Source organism: Alosa pseudoharengus, unplaced genomic scaffold, assembly GCF_046254945.1.
Source record: "Alosa pseudoharengus isolate Yale_2024_CS ecotype anadromous, Long Island Sound unplaced genomic scaffold, YU_APseudo_1.1 YU_APseudo_1.1_scf_20, whole genome shotgun sequence".
NCBI lineage: Eukaryota > Metazoa > Chordata > Actinopteri > Clupeiformes > Clupeidae > Alosa > Alosa pseudoharengus.
In genome coordinates, this window is record NW_027468664.1 from 20104165 (window position 1) to 20126408 (window position 22244).

Here is a 22244-nt window from a genome sequence, read left to right on the forward strand (position 1 = left end):
GACCACGGCTATCTGCCAGATTGCAGTGGTTTACAACAATATATTGTAGGCTAATTATAGCCTCAGTTAACACAGGGTAATATCACTTCACCTCACTTGATCATCACTTCACCGCCTGTAATATAGGCCACCAACAAGAGCTCTCCAGGCATCCCAATCCTGGGCCAGTCGTTTTACCACTGCCACTTTTGATCAAAACTGTAACGTAATCCCCTCTGGTAGCTGATTGGCCCGGCATCCTGGTGGCTGAGGGAAATGTAAGTGCATTGAAAGTAACCAGATCAGTATCTCAGTGAAGATACAGGCAGGAAGGGCCAAGCTAATGGTGCCATAGACCGGAAACCACATAAGACTTTTCTTTTAGTTGCTGCATCAATGGGGCCCATCTGATTGAACAGGGTCTATGTGCTTCTTTTGAAAAATCTGGCATTTATAAGAGGGAATTAACAGTTTATAAGAGGGAATTAATATTGATGCATATAAGGTAGCCTGATGAAATTTGGATGATGAGAACATACATTTATGACACTTGAGAAGTTGGCAAAGAAATACTTAATACTATATAGGTGGTCAGTACAGTTTTTTTGTTAAGTCTAATCCATGACAGACAAATATTGACCACCCACCCACATAATATGCAGAATATCCTTTATTCACAAAAACAAAAGACAACAGATACAACAGCCATGTATTCCCCTTTTGCATTTATCACTGCATGGAGAACTATCAAGATATTTTATATCAGCTTGTGTGATACTATAAAGGTCAGCACTTGTTTTAAACGACAATAGGAAACAGCTGATCACTGCAACAGAGCTGATATAGTGCTGATAAAACTGACTCGCTCATGCTGCAAGTGTTTAGATTGATTAGAGTGTCAGATCACAGATTTTTAATTTCAGATTTGTAATAATTTCGTAATAGTATGGGAGGGGTGTAACGTGATTCGCCATTGAGATAAATTGTTGAAAGAGAGTTGTGCCATCAAGCTCCAGATGCTCAATATTTCTCTTTCAACAACTGAGTTGGCAGACTTTGCATAGCACACATCAAAATGATTTGGCTTCTATGATTAGTTTGTCACTTATACAAAGTGATTATCATATATTTCTCAGACTTTGTACTGTCCATGCCAAAAACACTCACAGTATCGCATGAGACAAGTCAAAAAGACCAACAAGAACAAATAGAAATACTACAAGCACAGTCTACAGTCTATTTCTCTTTTGTTTTTGTCAAACCTAGAAATTGTCATTGGATGATAAACATCTGAGGAAATGTTTGCTTGTTTTTTTTTTGCTTGTTGTGTTGTTTGTCATGTAACATGAAAAAACAATCACTCATAATTTAAACATTCATAATGGATATAGACACCCTCAATTAATATCTTATGTCCTTTCTTTCAAGGTGGGTCCTCAATTGCCATCACTGCTGCCACTAATGGAAATGTAACATTACAGCTCCTGATGGAAGGACAGATAGAGGACATTCTATGGAAGCACAAAGGCACCAAGATGGTGGAGTGGGACAGAGCAGCTGCACATCCCATTGAATACTTGACGTTCAAAGGACGGACCAAGTTGGACTTACAAACTGGCAAAGTAACTATTGTAAAACTAACCAAAGATGACAGTGGAGATCATGAAGCAGAAGTGGTTATTGGTACAGCCTTAAGGAGTGTAAAGCACAAAGTTGAAGTAATTGGTAAGTGCAACAACTTTTATTCACCTAATGGCATAATAAAAGTGGTACAACATATGACCGCCGCTCAGTCCTGCACATTCTCTCCGCAAAAATAAATCACGCTTGTCAATTTGTCTCCATCTCCTACTCCATTCCCTACTCCCCCCCACCCTCAACGTTTGCAGTGTTTCCCATACATTGACTTATTTGTGGCGGCCCACCACAATATCAACACTGACCACCACACAATGATTTTCCAGGTTGTACTGAAATGTGCTTAAATCTGGTTAGCATCATAACCACACTGTGCTAATTGTTAAAAACTGTTACATTCAAGTTAATTCTGCAAACCAACCACCACAAATGGAATTCAATTCTGTGGGAAACACTGTTTTGTGTATGTAAATGAGTGTGTGGATGTGTGCGTTTGCTTTTGTGTATATGTGAACTTTTCTGTGTGTGTGTTTTCGCTTGTGAGTGTGTGTGTGAGGGGGTAATGAGGTGTGTGTGCGTGTATGTGTTTATGTGTGTGTGTGCGTGTGTGTGTGCCTGCTTGCCTCCATGTTTGAGTTTTTATGTTTGTGTGCGTGTGTTTGCGTGCGTGCGTGTGCGTCTGTGTGTGCGTGCGTGCCTGTGTGTGTGTATGTGCGTGTGTGCGTACATATGTCTACATGTTTATTGTGTGTGTATATGTGTGCCTGTGTCTTTATGTGTGTGTGTGCATTTATGTGTGTGTGTGTTTATGTGTGTGTGCATGCTTGCGTGAGTGTGTGCATACCCATGCCGGACCAATAGCACTTTCTGTGCTCTTTTTTGAAATGTAGTTCCCCTAATCTTGAGGAAGATATCATGTTGGGGTGCCTTCTGCTCTTGCAGGTTAGAACAGGTAATTTTCTTTCTACTGCTGCTTTAGTGGGAGCATAGAATTGTAAGATAGTGGTCATGTTGTACTTTGAGTAGAATACCTACCCCTTTAATGACCTCTCCTCCCTGCCTTGTAGCATTTTATTATGGCTTACTTTTGTAACATTTGATCTGATTATTCTAGACCCTGTCACTGAAGCAAAGATCACCTGTAAAAGCAGTGATTATATAACAATATTCTTTGTTCGGTCTCATAATGATGACTGTTGCAAACATTTGTTGATGTGTTGTCTGCAGATCGTGTGACAGGACCAAAGGTCAACTGTCAAAGAAGCAGTGCTACTATGGCAACACTACTCTGTGAGGCAGAAGGTGACTTACTGAGTTACAGCTGGTCAGGACCTGGACTACAGTCAGAGATGAGGGGTCAGACTGGACCACAAATCACTAAAGAAAAGGACCAGGACTCAGTCTACATCTGTGCAGTGAACAACGCAGTTAGTAACATTAATGTGCCTTACCAACAGTGTTGTATAAAGTACTAAAAAGCAATACTTGAGTGAAAGTACAAGTATCGTACTAGAAAAAGACTTTGGTAGAAGTAAAAGTTACCTTTTAGAATAGTACTTAAGTAAAAGTCTTAAAGTATCTGATGTATACTGTAATTAAGTATCAAAAGTAATTTTCTGATATTTAATGTACTTAAGTATTTGAAGTAAAAGTAAAAAGCAAGCGGTTTTATTTTGAATTGTTATTGTGAACTTTATTTTGGCTTTCTTATAGTAAAGCATAAAGCATATTCAGGGTTCCCATATCTTATTTCAAAGAAAAAAACAGAAACAGAAATTTCACTTTTGCATGAACTTCAGGTAAAAATGGAAAGTAAATAACTTATTTCTTTCAAAAAAATGACCTGCTGGTAGGGAGAACATTTTGGTCATGTGGTATGAGCATTTCTAGGGCTTACTCCCCAGGTCACCATCTCACTCTCTGACACACACACACACACACACACACACACACAGGCCACCTATGTCCAGCAGCTACTAATATGCCAGTCATTCGTTGAAACTGAAAATGTGTCTGTTCATCTTCAAAAGAAGCTGGTTTTCAAAGTTGCCAGAATTCAGTGCCCGGGTAGCCTGACGAGCCAGACCCACATTAAAATGTAATTTGCTGCCGCTAGGGTGCGTCTAGATTTCTAGGCTAGTGCCCGGGAGTTTCAGGCCCAAGACCGGCCCACGTTCTCCATATAGTGGAAATTGGATAAATGAAGCAACATTTCAGCTCTTACTTTCCTGTAGTTTTGATTAGTACCATGGTTCAACAAATGTGTAAAGGTTATATAATAATTCACTTCAACTGAGAAGTTAACAAAAAATATTCCACTATTCCACAAGTTAAAAAAAACAGAAAGAAAGAAAGAAAGCCTTTGAAATGTAGCCTATCCCACGCTTCCACAAAGACGCATATTGAACTAATATTTAGGCTACATGTTTTTTGCATGGCTATATTGTTGTTTGGTGATTTAGCCTACTCCTTTAGGCTACTACACCCTCTTCTGAGCAAACAAGGCATATAGGTTTATCATGTATGGTAATTGCTCTTTCTTACATTAAATAACTTTAATTTATCCTCTCTACTTGTCCCTGTAGTCATGGCCTCCTCATCACTAATTTCGGGCTCATCATTTTCAGTGGTCGACTGGTTGATCTACTGCTCAGTCTCTCCTGGCCTCTTTCTACCCTCCATCCTTCCTGACGCTTGTCTACTGTAGGGCCGGCTCGGCTATCCGTATCTGAGAAAACTTTTTGGAAAAGACGGGCTATATGGACCCAACCAAATATTTTTGAGAGGGGAGAACTCCCTCACGTAGGCTACAACCCATGCAGAGGCATTGCATTGGTGTCATGCACATAATGCGGAACGTGTCCTACTTTAAGAAAAGATACTCTAACGTGACAAATGTCAATAGTTTTTTCCTCGACCGGCCCAAAAGTGAAGCGGCCCATCGGGAATTCTCCTGATTACCCAGTGTGTTTTCAGCTTACAGAAAGCTGCCAATGTACAGAAACATTTCTTGCAAATACGGCCACGGGTGTATGACGTTCACTTCACCACTACCCTGTTCACCGAGTTCACCACTATCGTCGGGGTGGTTGTCTATGATAATGGGAGGTCCTGCAGTAGGTGCTCATGCTTTCATGGCAGTTTCAGTTGTGTCCTCGTCCTTTAGCAACAAACAAGTGCTGAAATAGAGCGCGCAGCGTGCGTAATGCAATCTAGGAACAGTGATTCGCCAAACCTCCCTTATTGCAGTCGCACACATCTTCTAATTCTATCTTTAGTAACGAGTAACGAAGATGCTTAGTGGAAATATAACGGAGTAAAAGTATACATTTTATCTAGGAAATGTAGTGGAGTAAAAGTGAAAGTTGACATAAATTTAAATAGCGAAGTAAAGTATAGATACGTGAAATTTCTACTTAAGTACAGTAACGAAGTATTTGTACTCCGTTACATTACAACACTGCTTACCAAGCTGGTGATTGCTTTGCCTCAGGTGATTGTTCAATTTTCATGATTTTTATGGAAGCAATAGTTCCACTTTGTACACACGCACACACACACACACACACACACACACACACACAGTTGAAACCAGAAGTTTACATACCCTTAGCCTACACATCCTAAAGTTGACTAAAAAAAGGAATAAAAAAACATCTTTTGAAAATGGATCTTAATAAAAAAAATGTGGAAAAATCCAACCTTTAAGGACACCAATTTTCTTTGTGAATGAATGATGTATCGTAAATAAATAAATACAGGTGCTCATAAGTATACATACCCCTATGTTAAATTCCCATAGAGGCAGGCAGATTTTTATTTTTAAAGGGCAGTTATTTCATGGATCCAGGATACTATGCATCCAGATAAAGTTCCCTTGGGCTTTGGAATTAAAATAGCCCCACATCATCACATACCCTTCATCATACCTTGGCATGGTTTTATTTCAGTTAGCCCATTAGCTGGTTTGATTTGCATTGATCTCAAGGACATTTATTTATTTACGACACATTATTAATTCACAAAGAAAATTGTTGTCATTAAAGGATTTTTCCTAATTTTGTTAATTGGCGCCATGCCTGGAGAGGGCACTGCAACACCCGGAAACTTGACAGCTCACGCTCCGCCATTACCAAAACAAAAACATCACCACATGGCCTGGAGACGGGGTAACTGTCGAACCGTGAGACTTCGTTGAGCTTACGGAAGTCATTACAGAAATGCAGCGTGCTATCAAGTTTCGGGACCATCATGATCGGGCTCGACCAGGGGCTGCGTGACTCCTCAATCACTCCCAGGTTCAGCATCTTTTCTAGTTCTTTCTTCACAGCCTGTCGCTGTGCCTCTGGGATACAGTAGGGAGGCTTCCTGGCAAAAACCCCTGGAGGTGTGATGATGTTGTGCTGGATTACATTGGTGTGGCCTGGTGTGGTAGAGAAAACATCACATAACTGGTCCACAAGTTCCTTCAACTCCTGCTGCTGCCCGGGCAGCCAGATCCCTATTGATCTGGACTTCTCCCGTGGGTGCGACTGTCGACATTGCAGAAAGAAGAGGTACAGGCTCCACCCACCGCTTTAGCAGGTTCACGTGGTAGACCTGCTCTGGCCGCCGCTTTCCCGGCTGTTGCACTCAGTATGTAACTTGTCCTACCTTTTCCACAACCGTGTAAGGCCCCTGCCAGGTGGCCAAGAACTTGCAGGTGGAAGTCGATACCAGGACTAGGACTCGGTCCCCAGGCTGGAACTCCCTGGACTGGGCAGGCCGATCGTACAATTGTAGGTCCTCTGCTATGCCTGTTGTGTCTCCAGCATGTGTTCCCTCACCATAGGCATTACCTTTTCAATCCTCTCTTACGATGTGCTCAATCGTAGTGCAGAACAGAGGAAGTTGTTGCTCCCAGGTCTCTCTCGCAACATCTAGAATCCCTCGCGGCTGTCGGCCAAACAACAACTCAATCGGGGTGAATCCAGTGGAGGCCTGAGGTATGTCTCGAACCGCGAAAAGTACATAGGGTATCATCAGGTCCCAGTCCTGGCCATCTTCTGCCTCCACTCGTTTCAGCATCCTCTTCAGGGTCTGGTTAAAACGTTCGACAAGTCCGTCTGTCTGGGGATGGTAGACGTACACTGCAAAAAATGAATTCTAACCAAGTGTTATTGATCTTATATTAAGATTAAAAAATCTATTTGGTATTGTTTTTAGTATGAAAAGACTTACCTAGTGCCCTCTCAAAAGATCATTTTGACTTAATTTAAGAAGACTTTAACTTATTTTAAAGAGTCTTATCAAGACAAATTTGCTCAACGCACTGGCAGACAAATTTGCTTGTTTTCAAGATGAGATGTCTTAAAATAAGTCAATTTTTTTTTTAAATTAAGTCAAATGATTTCACAAGAAAGCGCTAGGTAAGTCTCTTTATACTGAAAACAATACTTGGTTAGATTTTGTTAGATAAGCAGTTTTTGCAGTGTACGTACAGAGCTGTTTTACCTTAAGGAGCTTGCAGAGGTCAGTCATGAGCTGTGAAATGAATGGGGTTCCCTGGTCAGTCAGGATGTCACAAGGGATCCCCACCTGGCTGAAGAGCAGAAGTAGCTCTTTGGCAATGCTCTTGGAGTTGGCTTTGTGGAGGGGTACCACCTCAGGATAAGAAGTGGTGTAGTCAACAATTACCAAGATGTATTCATGCACCATCCAGATTTCGGTAGGGGCCCCACCAGATCCATTCCAATGCGGTCAAACGGAACTTCTATTATGGGCAACGGTATCAGGGGCTTGGGGGTGGTGTACGTGGAGCGGTTCTTTGCCACCTGCGTTGACAGAAGTTTCGAACTTCCGCAGTCATTCTCGGCCAGTGGAACCAATCACGGATCCTCTCCTCTGTGTTCCGAGCTCCCAGGTGTCCAGCCATAGGGTGTGAATGGGTAAACTCAATTATTACATCCACATGGCTCCTTGGCACGACCAGCAAGTCTTGCTGCTCTCCGCGGTGGTCAGTGGTATAATATAGGAGCCCATCTTGGATTTGAAAAAATTTGAGGGTAAGCAACCTCTCTGGCGTGGCTCACCCTCGATCATAGTGACTTGGCCCCAGCAATTCTTTAATCTTTCATCTCCTTTCTGTTCCTGACCAAAATTGCCGGTCTGGGTGACCTGTTGCCTCAACTTCTTGATTCTAGCAGGACCGGGGCAGCTGGGGGCACCTGTCCTCCCCATCGACTTCGGACGTTGTGGCCGTGGTTGACAGTGCCGTTGGCCTTTTCGTTGCTGGAGTGTGGTTCCACAGAGGCTTTTGAACGCTGGCCAGTCCTGGCCCAAGAGCAGTGGTACTGGGAGGTCCTCAACTATTCCGACCATGACTGGCCACTCAACTGTTGAGGTAACAATGGTCACGGTTGTAGCGGGCACGTTGCGGACCTCACCGTGGACACATGCGATGGGGAGAGTTCCCTCTGGATTGCGAGCACAGGGAGGCAGTGTAGAGGGTCTCAGAGTTACGATGCTGCCTGAGTCTAGCAGAGCCCGTACTGGCTTTTCTTGGACTTCCCGAGTCAGTGGTGGTGTCTGTTCACTCTGTTGAATACTGCAACTCGCCAACCATGTTTTTTGCTGAGAACGGACGCCGGGCTCAGTCACCTTGGGGTGCTGAGGTATGCTGTCTTACTTCTGGCCGGGAAGCTGGCTCCACAGTCTGTTGGGTGGTCAGGCTTTCTCCACGTTGGGACTTTCCTGGAACACCTGGACATACCATCTATTTCTCTGGTTGAGGTAAGGCCCTCAGGAACCTATCGATTGCGACACGTTCTACCACTTCTTGGAAGGAGTGAGATTCTGGGTGCAGCCATCACTGGGTCAACCGGATCAGCTTGGTCAGTTAGATTCGCACAGGGACATCCGCATTGAAGGTCCAGGCACTGCTGTACCTCATTTTCACTGGAAAATCCCAGTCGGACCAGAATGTCCCTCTTCAAAGCCTTGTAGTCGCTGGCGGAAGCAAATGGGAGGGTAAAGCCTCTCCAGTCAGGTAGAGAGCCAAAATGTTGGACCATTCAGCTCTTGGCCAGGCTTCACGCTCAGCTACCTGCTCAAAAGTCACCAGGTAAGCCTCAATGTCATCAGCTTCGGTCAACTTGGTGGTTGGTGGTTCCTGTCTTGGACCTGTTGGAGCAGCTGCTGGGTGATTGCCCCGATGGCATTGGCAATGCTCTGTGTGTCTTTCTGAGCTTGCAGCGAGGCTTGACACTGTAGCACATCTGCACCGGTTGGCCCAGCAGGATTTGAAGGGGTTGTCTTGCCGTTTACGGCCTCGCATTCTCCACCACTGTGGCAAAATGAGCAGACGAGGCAGTTTCTCCAGTCGTGCACAAACAAAGGCTCACATAGTGATGTTACCCGTGAACCCCCTGCTTCGAAGCGTGTATCGAAGACATGAACTTGGAATGAGGTTTGTATCGGAGCTTGATTCGTTTTGTGATAATCACATGATCAGTGACGTCCGAAGCTTCGTTTCACACACCCCCACGTGACTGCTTCGAAATTGAATTCAAAGCATTAAAGTTGCGCAACACGGGGCGCACTGTTGTGGGTTGTTGAAGAAGGAGAGTCAATCGTGCTGCTGACACGAAAGCTTATAGCCTGGGCTTTTAGCTCAATTGTCAGCGCGCTCGACTCCCGTTCCAAGGTGCGTCTGTCTTGCGGGTTCGAGTCCAGGCGTGTGCAGGACCAAATCGCGCAGTTTCAACACAACGCAGATTACTATTGGTCTAGGCTACGTACTCAACAGAAATATGCCCATTCTTCATTCATCTCCCTCCTAAATTGATGTATTTGTTTACAAATACAAGACATGTTCACAGCCAAAATACTACCTTTATTGTTTTTGTAGAGAAGGCTATTACATTTGTATTCATGCAGGGTACAAAATAGGCTTAGTTAGGCCTATTTATGACATTATTTATTTATCCTTTAATTCAGCGGTTCCCAAACTTTTCCCCCCGCGTACCACCACCTACATTCCGACTCGGCTCGCGTACCCCCACCATCCGACACATAAACACATAAAAACGTAACGCATTCTACAACGCATTCCCCCCCCCCGCGTTGACAATATTTGTCCGTTTCCCGGTTTTAGGTGCGTGCATTTGGTCAGTTAAAAAGTTATGAAAAGTAGCCTGCATAGTAGCCTAACTACATCCACATACAATATCTTATAATAGGCCTACAACAACGCCTGACAAGGATGTATTCGTTTGGACAACTTAGGCTATACAGCCTAGAAAGGCTAAACTTAGGCTACCTTTAGTTTGTTAAATGTAAAGCCTAGCTTAATGTTACCTTTCTTGCCTCCTTTCTGTTTTTGTTGTTTTCAAAAACCTGTTATATCCGCGAAACCGCGAATTTTGTGTTGTAGATGCAGGAAGTCTTCTACTCATCATAGGTGTAGTATTTTCTGCTGTTATTGGGGTTGCTGCTGCCACTGGGTTTTGCTATTATTGTTACAAGAAGTTAACAGGTAACTATCTACAACCACAGATTATTACTGTATGTATGATTTGAAGATTTACAAATGTTAAAATTGCCCCAAATTAATCTAAGTAATGCATATTCTTGAATTAAAGGGCAGAAAAATGCTGTAAATGAGACCAGACGAGACAAAGAAGAAACATTGTTGCATGATGATCTTGAAGGAAAGACTGCAGAGAATGAAAGAGCTCCAACTCAGGATAGAGAAAGTGCCCATGATCAATCTTCAAACCCAGGTGAAGGTGAAACTAAAGGTGATGTTAATAGCAACATAAAGAAATATGAAGGAAAAGCTGAGGTGGACCCAACAACTCCATCTGGGAAAGGACCAGTCCCTAAAGCAGAAGAGAGAAAACAAACCAGTGAGGTATCACAGAGTTCACAGTCTGGGAAAGGACCAATCCTAAAATCAGAAAAGAAAAAACAAACCAGTGATCCACCACAGAATGAATCAGCAGGAAACATCAGGAATGATGACATCACCAAACCTAAAGGTAAAGGTAATGTTAAAAGCAAAATAGAGAAATATGAGGGAAAACCTAAGGTGAACCCAACAACTCCATTTCAAGTTTAACACTGGAATGAATAAAGAAGATAATTCAACAAAGCCTCAAACAATTAAACATCCCAATCGCTCCTCCAGTTCACAATCTGGGAAAGTATCAATCCCAAAAAGCAGAAGAGAAAATCCAAACCAGATGACCTCACCAAACCTAAAGCTAAAGGTGATGTTAAAAGCAAAATGAAGAAACTTGTAGGAAAAGCTAAGGTGAACCCAACAACTCCATCTTAAGTCAACACTGGAATGAATAAAGAAGATAATGCAACAAAGCCTCAAACAATTAAACATCCTAATCGCCTATCCAGCTAACAATCTGGGAAAGGACCAATCCCAACAGCAGAAGAGAAAAGCCTGATCAGCAGAAAACATCAGGAATGATGACCTCATCAAACCACCATCCAACAAGACAAAGGAAATGGGTGTTGGAGACAGATTAGGTGTTATCCGTACTTCAGAAGATAAGACAGATAATCAAGGTATATCTTTAGCAGGAACAAAAATTAGCCTTGATCAAACTTTAAACACAGGTGAAGTTGAAGCTAAAGGTGTTGTTGAAAGCAAAAAAATGTATGAAGGAAAAGCTGAGGTGGACCCAAAAACTCAAATTCAAACTCAAACATCTTAAATTAACACTGGACAGAATAAAAGATAATGCACCAAAGCCTCAAATAATTCAACATCCCACTACCCCCTCCAGTTCACCCAGACAGTCTGGTTGCACCGATGGTCTAAGTAATTCCTCAGGTTCCTCAGGTCATAGTGTTGAATTCCTCAGGTCATAGTGTTGTGGAAGAGACAAGTGAATCTTGAAGAGGAAAAAAATGTTTTAAATAGGCTACGTTGTTTGTTGCTGCTACCCAAGTTCTCACATCTCCACACATCTCAGTGGTTCAACAGTTTCACTTGCGCAGATGCACACACACATTGAACGAGCGCTCACACCACTACCCCCTAATGCTATGCCTCTTTATTTGAAAACACTAAATTAAGAAATATTTGCTATTCTGGAAAATGTTTAGTTTCTTTTTCTTTCGGGTCCGCGGTTCATGATATCATTCAATTGTGCCGGAAATTATCTGCGGACCAGCAATCTCCTCGTCGAGGAGGCCCTAACCCTGCAGATCATAGACAGAGAAAGCATGCTCTGGGAACAGAGCACAGTTGCATGTCCATTGTAGCCATAGGTCTGTCTACACGGAAAATGACAAGTGTCTTGGTGCGGCCGCACCCCCGCACCTCCACTTCCAATGTCACTGATTCCGACAGATACGCCCGACACTTTGGCTTTTTCTCTGGTGGTGGTGAGGCCATAACTTTCAAACGGTAGGACCTGTTCCTTTAAAACATAGCCAAAGGAAATATTCTTGCTTTAGTATAGGACTAAATTTTAGGCCTATTCTCAAATTCAGATTGTGTTAGGGGGACGGGATTATTAGCCAATTTCAATCGGACAATTTGACCGGAGAGATTTAATTTTGTCGGACATTTCATTTTTTTTTTCTGGCAATTACCAGACAACGGAAACCCTGCCCTACAGTACATGTATTTAAGCTTTTCGTCAAAATAGGGCCCAAAATCTCTACCCTCCATAATGGAACTTTGGAACTAAACGAATGATAGGCAGGAAGGGATAGACAAGGCGGATGGCTTCCTTTTCTAAAGTGCTGATGAATCAGTTTGACAGTGACCTTGACTATACCTAATTTGATTGGTTGATCATCCTTTTTTCCCCCACGTTGCTTAGTGACAGGGCTGGACTGGCCATCTTGCATACTGGGCATTTTCCCGGTGGGCCGAATCGCAGGTGTAATTAAAATTTAGTGCTAGGCCTATATATTTTTTTGTTTCTTTTTCTGACAGTGCTGGCCCTCAAAGGGCTGACAGTGGTCCACTGGTTCATTTTCCATACTGACAATGGCATGGCCCAATCAAATCTCTTACTTTCAGTTGTGCCGGCCTTTAAAGAGCTGCAGCGGCCCTTTGGTTCATTTCCATAGCGCTAATACAACGCCGGCTGTGACAACAAAATCATGCCTGCGTACTGTTCCCAGAGCTTTCTGTCCATGATCTGCAGCATTTCTCAAACTATGAGCCTCCTCAACGAGTAGATTGCTGGTCCACGGAGTCACAAATTTAAATTACGCCCATCTTCTTACAATAGCAGCGATTGTTGAACGAGATGGGAGAAGCCTGGCTTCCCTTGGGTTTCAGAAACCCAAGAAAACGCTGCTGGTTTCACTCAGACTTCAGATGATACTCAGGATTCATTTTAAATATACTAATTCTTATAAAACAAGTGATGACCAACCATCAAGTTGTTTTAGCTGAGATAATAATGACTGCATCTATGAAGTGATAATTTAGAATCCAGGTTTCATACCCTGTTCAGAAACTGGTGAAAAAAAAAACAATTGAGGTAGGATCGCCCGTACCCAGAGATGATTGATATGAAAATGACAATAACACTAATGGAGGTGAATCTACAGTACCTGTGACTTTAACCTTAAAGGTACACTTCACCCATTTGCATTAAGCTTTGTATCGTTAGAAACCTAGTCATATTTTTGAATGGTCGTGCATCATTCCCTCATTTTCCCCAGAATACAGATTTCAGTGTTACAGTTCCTGATTAGGATGATGTAAAAATCATCATTTTGCGTCATTCTAAGCAGGAAGTCCCATATCTTTGTAAAGGAATTGAGACTACAAACACTCGTTCATAATAGGCGTGTTGGTCTTCATGCAGATCTGTGCAGATCTGACTTGATGTGATGCATGCTGGTTTGAACACAATGGAGCTCTCCATTGTGTTCAACCCAGCATGCATCACATCAAGTCAGATCTGCATGAAGACCAACATGCCTAATTTTTCCATGGGGTGGGACCCACTCATGCTACAGACCTATTACAGATTAGTGGGTGGGACTTCACTTGCAGAAACTAAAAGCAATATCTGCCATCTTTTTTTAAGCTAAGCTAAGAGGCTAGGCTCTTGCTCTGCTAGGGAAAGCTGAAAGTAACGAAGATGGCAGATGGTAATTTTGAAACTAATATGGCAAATGGGGATTCTGAATATCTGGTATGCGAATCCGATGCTTGTGACTACCTGTATGAGGCGCTGAACAGTTGAGGATGATTGAGGTACAGGAAGCCTGCAGCAAGACCTGCCTGTCAGTTAGTAGGAAGAGCCCAGGGCGGACTGGTGGCCTCTCACGAAATCGGCAGAGGAAACAGCAGTAGCCTATGTATTTGGATGTGCGGTGGCCTTACCCTGAGATAACATTTTGTAGAAACATATAATTGGAAACGTATTATAATTGGAAATGTATCATTCTAGCAATGTAAATGGCATAGTGCATGGCAATTCCATAACCGCGAGATACACGCTTCACAATGAAGGTAATGAGTTGTTAACAGACATTCACCAAGACAGCCCAGCAGCAATCTATCTAAAATAAGACCTAGGCTATTTGAAGTAGGCTACCATTCATGATATGTTGTCAAATATTGTAGTTGTGGGTAGTGTACATAACTTAAACTGTATGTTTCTTTCGTCCCCCATGCCTGTTTCATTTGTTTCATTTGTCCCGGCCAGGATGGATGAATGAAACAGAACATACGTTCAACTTCTGCTTCAATAACTCCTGAACGGTTTCTTTCAGAGCTGAAAATACTGTATTTAGTTGATAGTGACAAAATATGAGCTTTCAGCGTTTTACCATGTCTTTGTAAATTAAGTTTAATTAAAACCTGTTTCATTCATGCCCGGGGCGGCACGAGTGTTCACAAAAACAACAAAAAAAGTATTTCTTTTTAGCTTTAATTTGCTCTAGTCCGTTTTCTAACGCTCATCAAGTCAATCATATATCACTGTATGGGGAGTGGGTAAAGATGATGACAGGGGAAGTAGATGCCCCCAAAAGATCACCTGAACTCAGAAACAGGGGAAAAACAGAATCACACCCAAAAGCAGATCTCTAGATTGAAATAAGATCAATATTTTATAACTTGATGATGTACAGTGCCCTCCACATGTATTGGCACCCCTGGTAAAGATGAGTAAAAAGAGATATAAGAAAATAATTTTGAAATGAAGATAAAACGTCAAAAGATTCATTGTTTAATACCATATTTAATCATATTTGTGGGATCTGGGCAAGGCCGTAGTCATGATGTCAACATTGGGGGGGACCAAATCTGTAGTGGGGTCTGAGGGACCCCCAAACAGAAGATTCACCCCCCCCCCCCCCCCAGTGAGTTTTGTGAAAAGAGAAGGGTGGAGAAGAAGCAACTTCACTGGTCCATCCCTGGACCCGTGACTCCATTTGTGTTCAAAATGTACTTTAAAAGAAATTACAAACTACAGTAGAGTATCTTTTGATAACCTCTATATTACACAGAATGTGGTTCTTTGACTTATTACTTACACCTGAAGATTTTTTTAAACTAAGGCTTAGACTCATAGGTTTGGAGCCTAATAAAATTTTGTCTTTTAATTTAGATTTTATTATGCTGGCGGCTAATCACACAATTTTAACGTAGTTTGAAAGGGACATGATTCAGGAATAGGCTACTAAGACAGGCCCCTCTTCTGTCTGACTCACCTCATGTTACCCCTGTATGCATTATAGACTGGCTTCTGACAGATATGACGTTTTGTGCCAACATGTAGAAACACTAGGCCTACTACAGCCTTTAATTGGTAAATGGAGGTGCAAATTCCTTTCTTTGGTTATTGTCCACGATTCACATTAACTAGGCTATCACGTATTGTAAACGTCGCCACACGTTTTGCCTGCATGGATGCGCGATTGAGTGTGCATCTAAATAATATGCAAGATGCAACAATCATTTCTAAGAGGCCTATACACGGTCATTTCTGGCATTACTACTAGCATATGAATGCATTAAAGACGTGAAAGAAATGACACAGGCTTGCACAAATTCATCATTTAAAATGAAACGTTTCACTTTCGCTATCATTGCGAGAATAGGCTACAATATGGAAAATGTTCCCTTTCAGTCTGATCGGCTCCAAACATGTATGGGATTTCCTTAGCCTGTGCTACACCTTTCCAAGAAGTTTTGTGAAAATTGTTCCGGTAGCTTTTGCGATATTGTTGACAGCCCTACCTCACCGCAGTAGGGTGCAGTACATGGAAGCTTTTGATAGCGCACGCCACTAACGAAAAACGGAAAATCACCAGGACAAACCACTCAGGGGTGTAGGCTACTCTGGAACCATAGGTCACTAATTTGGCGTTATTTACGTTTGATTACATTTCAGATACGTGTTGGTTTCCTGTAGGCCTAGTATAACGCTTTATTCTTTCTTTCTTTTTCTATGTCCGAATATTGGGGGGGACATTTTGGTCATATTTGAATATTGGGGGGGACACGTCCCCCTCAAAGTCTATGGTGACTACGGCCCTGGATCTGGGAAAACCCATTACATGCTGAAATTTCACCAACTTATGATTCTGATACCATCCTAGCATCCTAACCTTCAGTATGTTTCTAAAAACTCAGATAAAACCCCAGGGGCCTATTCCAGAAAGTGTTTTTTGTTAGAAATCTGAGTTTGTTAACCTGGAGTTGAGATCCCATTCCAGTAAGGGACTGTACGATATTTACCGGGGGGGGGAGGCCGGTCGTCAGGGGAGGGAGGGCCTAAGATAATTTTTTAAGCCTTAGGGGAAGGCCCAGGAGAAATGTTTTGGCCTGGGGGGAGGGCCGAGGAAAATTATTTTTTCCTGATCCATGATATTTTTTCCCCCTGATCAATGATCCGTTTTCGATATTTTAAAAGGTTTGTAGGCCAAAACATAATTCACGTCTCTTTGACAGAGTGGGCGAGTCCAAAAAGTCGCAACCCTACCTGAATCTCCCACAACTCCCCTCGTAAGCTTGCAGGTCACCCGCGGTTATGAGTCATAAACCAAATATTTTAATGATATTCGGGTAATTTGCGGGCGTGTCAGTTAAAATTAATTAAATATATATTTTCTACAAATAGGCCTACTTAAAATATCACGAGAAGGCTAGCATCAATACAGTAGCCTAAGTCAACAGTAAAGAAGCTGAAGACGCGAGTTAAAATAATAAAGACACCCCTTCAGGAAAAGCAATATAGGCTATGGGAAATATTGGGAAAAGTTCTTAAAGAAGATGACAGTAGTACAAGTTATGGTCTATGTAGGCCTACTTCTTGCGAAGCCATTTAAAAGTATGACAGCCGAAAATGGCAGCCTGCAGGAATAAATCTTATGGCACAGACTACAGCCATATCTAGGCTACCGGTATGTATAGGTTCGCACATGCATAAAAGTTACCTTAGTTCGTTGTGTTTGTGACTTTAAACAGTGGATGTGCTTTAGTAAAGCTTTGTGCTTCATTCAGCATTTTAAACCAGTTCTTACGCTAACGTTTTGACCAGCAATGTATCTCTCTTGCCTACCTTGCCTCCCCATTTCTATTTTCGAAAGAAGTATGTCCATGGCCAAATCTTATCCTAGTGTTCTAATCCTTGGTGGTTGCGTGCGTGCTTGCGCTCTTATTCTCATTCTCTCTCCTGCGCAAACATTATGTCCTGCATGCCTGCGTGTAGTTCTACTGCATAAAGTTTCGCAAATAAATTAGTTTGTTTTACAGAAATGGACTACTGCATGCAGGCTATAACCAAAAGCACACATTTTGTAAATAAGCGGGTCGGATCGCGGGTCGGGTATAATTTTGTCCTAATTAATATTCGCGGTCCAAGTTGCGGTCGGGTTGATTAAAATATCGGGCGACTGCGGGCCGCTTGTGACCAAACCCGCGCAACACTGGTTTGTAGCCCTGTGTGTGTATGTGTGCTTATGACATTTGCTGGCCGTTTTAACCTTGTAAACGTCATTTTTCGACCAGTTTTATTTGATTCACGTAGGGGGGAGGGCCTAGGAGAATTTTTTTGAGCTGGGGGGAGGCCCCTGGAAAAAAAAATTGACCAGGGGGGAGGGCCAGGCAGAATATTTTTAACCCGATCGTCTGGCGACCGGCCCTCCCCCCCTGCTAAATATCGTACAGTCCCTAAGAAACTTAACTCAAACTTTGGGTCTGTTTCCAACTGACTCTGTAAACATAACCTGCTCCCTAGCAGGTTTTCTTTAACAAACCCAGTGTTAGCTCCTCCCTCCTACTGAGCTGTTATTGGACACAACGGTTGTCATTTTCTCCTCCATCAGTCCGATGCAAGGGCAAATTAATTTGAATAGCCTAGACTACTGCCCAGGGAGTATTTTGAGATCCCGAACATTAAGCCTAATCAAACGTTATCATTTTGAAATTAAAATAGAATTTTATTCAGTTGTCAATAAGCCTACGTCACCACTCCACCTAGGCTATAAACTATTAGCCTATTAAAAGTAATTTAAAATGAATCAAGGCTACTGTATTAAACTCATTGCTGCCAGGTCAAGCAACATAGCCTAGGTTAAAAATATGAAAATAGAAGCCTAGGCTATTCTAATTAGGCTACAGTTTTTGATGGCTTACTTGTGCCTTCATTTGTGCTGTTAAGGTTTTTAAGTCAATTTTAAATCACTGGTCAAGGACATGTAGCACTCATAAAACAATGAACGGCACCAACAATTTTAATCAGTGAGAGTAACCACGATGATTCATGCCGTGACGTGTGTGTGCATGTTCCCTCGGCACCAAGCATGCATTTAAAAATCTCACTGGACGCAATTGGATAACACTACGACCAATGTTTACTGACTGATTCTGGACTTTGACACAATTGGATAACACTACGACCAATGTTTACTGACTGATTTGTTGCAGCGCTGTCATCATCTGTTTAGCTCGCCTCTGGCCCGCCTATATCAGATACACCGATGTGATTGGTTCCTTGCGATGCAAGGGGTAAAAGTAATGTGCATCAGATTGTCAGTGTGTCTCGCAGAGACAATTCAAATTGTGCTCTTGCGAGAACTCTGGATTTCCAGAATACATAAAGTGGGGAATTGGCAACTTTTCACAATCAGACATTTATTTTCATTGTTTGGATCCTTACTCAACAATGTGCTTGTTCGCTAAAATACTATGAGTATACCTGTCAACATTTAGCTTTCCAAAAACGGGAGATTTGTTTTTTTTGGGGGGGGCTGCAGCCTACTTCCAAAACTCCAAAGCTGCTTGCTGTCTGATTTGGTTCCAAGGACACAAGTTCAGTGTATCAACAACACTCAATAACAGTTTATGTGATGTGTTAATCAATTAAATTTCCAACAATTTCACAACAGCTAGTTCTGGAGTAGGCCATTCAACTAGCCCGCCAATTGCTTACGACGAGACTCAGACTGCGCAATCGGCACCCGCTTCCTTATTTGGGGAGCCAGGTTTTAGCCTACAAAATGGTTGAAATTGAAACTAAGTGATCGTGTATGTGTGGGAGTATTTCATACACAATCTGGCAACCTGAGAGATGTCAGACTAATATAAAAAATGAATGGATCAATGATTTTAAAATGAAGTTTTATGGCCATGCAAATTACGGGAGTTTTCCGGGAGAAATAACAAAACGGGAGGGTGCCAGGAGATGACCTTGAAATATGGGAGAACCCGGGAAAAATGGGAGTGTTGACAGGTATGACTATGAGTCCGCTTGTTGGTGAACGCATAGTAGTTTAGTGTTCGAACCTGCTAGCCAAACTTGCTTAGTCCTATTGCAAGCCATTCTCATCTTAGGGCTGTCAAACATTTTTTTTTTTTGCGATTAATCACTGAATTTAAATAGTTAATCACAATTAATCACATATTTTATCACATGATTTAAAATTCAATTATTTTGTATTTCAAAACTGTTTTCTTAAGTAGCAATTCTTACCAGTGTATCTTGATAGGGAATCAAAAGAATGCAAAGAAAGTTACTTAATGTACTTGACCTAAAAACATATTTGGTTATTTTAAATCAAATTTCAAAAGACGTGTGATGGGCCTGAGGCAACACAATGTCTTATTCAGAATTAATAGCTTGCTTTAAACTGAAATAGAAGAAGTGAATACACAAAAATACACAGAATACACAGAAGTGCATACACAAAATCACATTATAAAGGGAATTAGAAACATGCTCGGTCGCCCAAAAAAATGTAACTACGCTCAATTATATATTTCTGCCAGTGTCACTGAAAATAAGAGCTGCTTCAAGGTCAGGGACTTCACACGATTTCAAGCCTGTAAACCCAAACAAAAATGAAACCCTGCATGGAATTTCTGTAGGAATACTGAAGATAGGAGTGAGCTACCTCTCTGGCTGTTTCGTTTGGTCCTTGGTTAAAATATAATGCTTTTTTTTTTGCACAAAAGTGTCTTATAATAAATGTAAACATAAACACAAACACGACTTCCTGTGTAATCCCCGACTGCACATTTAACCTTAAAATGTGAAATTGGATGTGCTTATTCTTGGCTATACGTGAATACATAATTGCTACACTGAAGGTTCGTTTTTTCACATGTTAAATTTGTCAAATGGTTGGAACAGTTCAACCTAGGTGCAACTTCATCCACTGCTTAGAACCTTTCAATCACCGCTTTCGGTTATATTTTGTGCAGATGTTTTATTTATCATGCATTGTACATTTTCTCTCTTATCTCTGTGAATGTATCTGTTTGTAAAGCATTATGAATATCCATTATGTGTGAATTGTGCTATATTAATAAATGTGCCTCAACTTGACTCACTTAATCTCAATTATTGAGCCTTTTTATGTCACCACATTTTCAATTCAAGTAGTGTCACCAAAGTCCTTTTAGGCAAGTTCCTCCACTTGGGGGCCATATTGCAACACTTTATGGGCACTTATCAGGCATTCAGGCAGAACTGCGTGTGCACAAGGCTTCATGAGTTAACGAGTTAACAACACTGGCACAATGTATTTACAACACATTTCCATACAGGAACAATAACATCACTTTGGAAAATAAACAATATTTTGAGCGTTTAGCAATAATGTTCATTACTGTAACATTTTGTTATAACATTTTGTTATGGAAAATTCTGGACACACACCCAAAGGGTGCTTTGAATACAGGTTAAAGGAATGTGCATGTGGATTACCTATCTACTATCTCAAAGACTGCACTTCTGCTGAAGACTTTGATGTGAGTAATGTCAACCTGAGGAGAGCTCTAATCAGCTAATTAAGTCAAAATACCGGCAGAATTTCCTGAGCTTTAAGTCTCTCAATCTGGGCAAGGCAATGGACTTTTCCACTATATTCTAATTTTATGATATGCACCTGTACTACAGACAGACAAATGAAAAGAGACAATCCATTCAATGGCAAGTCAGTAGCACCTTGGTATTTTGCCTCTTTCACTTCAAAAAGTCCCACTACACTATTGGGAAAACTTTCAGAGCCTGTCTGCCACATAAAAACAGTCCCACTGAATAAAGGGGGGACAATATTATTTTCCTTCATACCACAGCTCAGTTGTGCCAGTATTTTACACAATATCACATTCACAGACTAAAAATGCACCAAACTGGGTTCATTTTAAGTATATTCAAAATGGATTTTGTGAGAGACTGGTTAAATAGCACCATCTTCTGTCCTTTTTATTTTATGACTTGATTTTATTCTTCTTATTGTTTTTATGTTTAGGCAATTGTGGAAATATTCAGGCATTTGTTTTAACTTCTGCACTGTATGTACAAAATATTTGAAAGCATTCTTTATTGAAAATATCATAGCTGCACTTTGCATGTTGCTAATTGATATGTAAATTCTCCTCCTACATCCTTTGTTTAAACCAGGGGTGTCAAATCCATATTGGGCTGGATTTGTTGGAATGAGACCTCATGGGGCCTGCCATGTCATGGTTATTATCATTTTCTACATGGGGATCAGAGTGTTGTTTGATGATACAGTTTACTCCTTTACTATACCCACGTATGAACAAACAAGTACAAATCATGTACCGCTGCCATACTGCTCTTTCTCTCTTGAAATACTCTACTTCCATGTCAGGGTTTTTGGCCTCTTCCTTCCATCATGGTTTATTAAAGAAATATGCACACTGCATTTGAATGAATATCCTTAGTAAAAACAAGTTTATGGAAATGTATTTCTATGTTGCTTATTACACATTGTTGAAGACAACTGGATGTGAATGTTTTTTTTCTTCCTTTGATTTTGCCTTCCCACCCAAAACACCTGGTGGGCCATATGAAACCTGTTACTATAACTATATATAACTATATAAAACCTGTTACTATAACTATATAAAACCTGTTACTATAACTATATATAACTATACACAACTATAGTATATAAATATATAACTATATATTTAGATACCTCACAACACAGTCTTATGTAAAGAGGACTGATCTCAGGGGTAAAGAGGACTGCTCTTGCATGTTGATGATTCACTGAAAAAAATGACATGCAAGAATTACTTAATTTTATTTAGGTAACCATTTGCACTCAATTTAATTTAGCTACATCCAGCCATATAGATTTAGTTGAATTTGCTTAATATTTTCTTG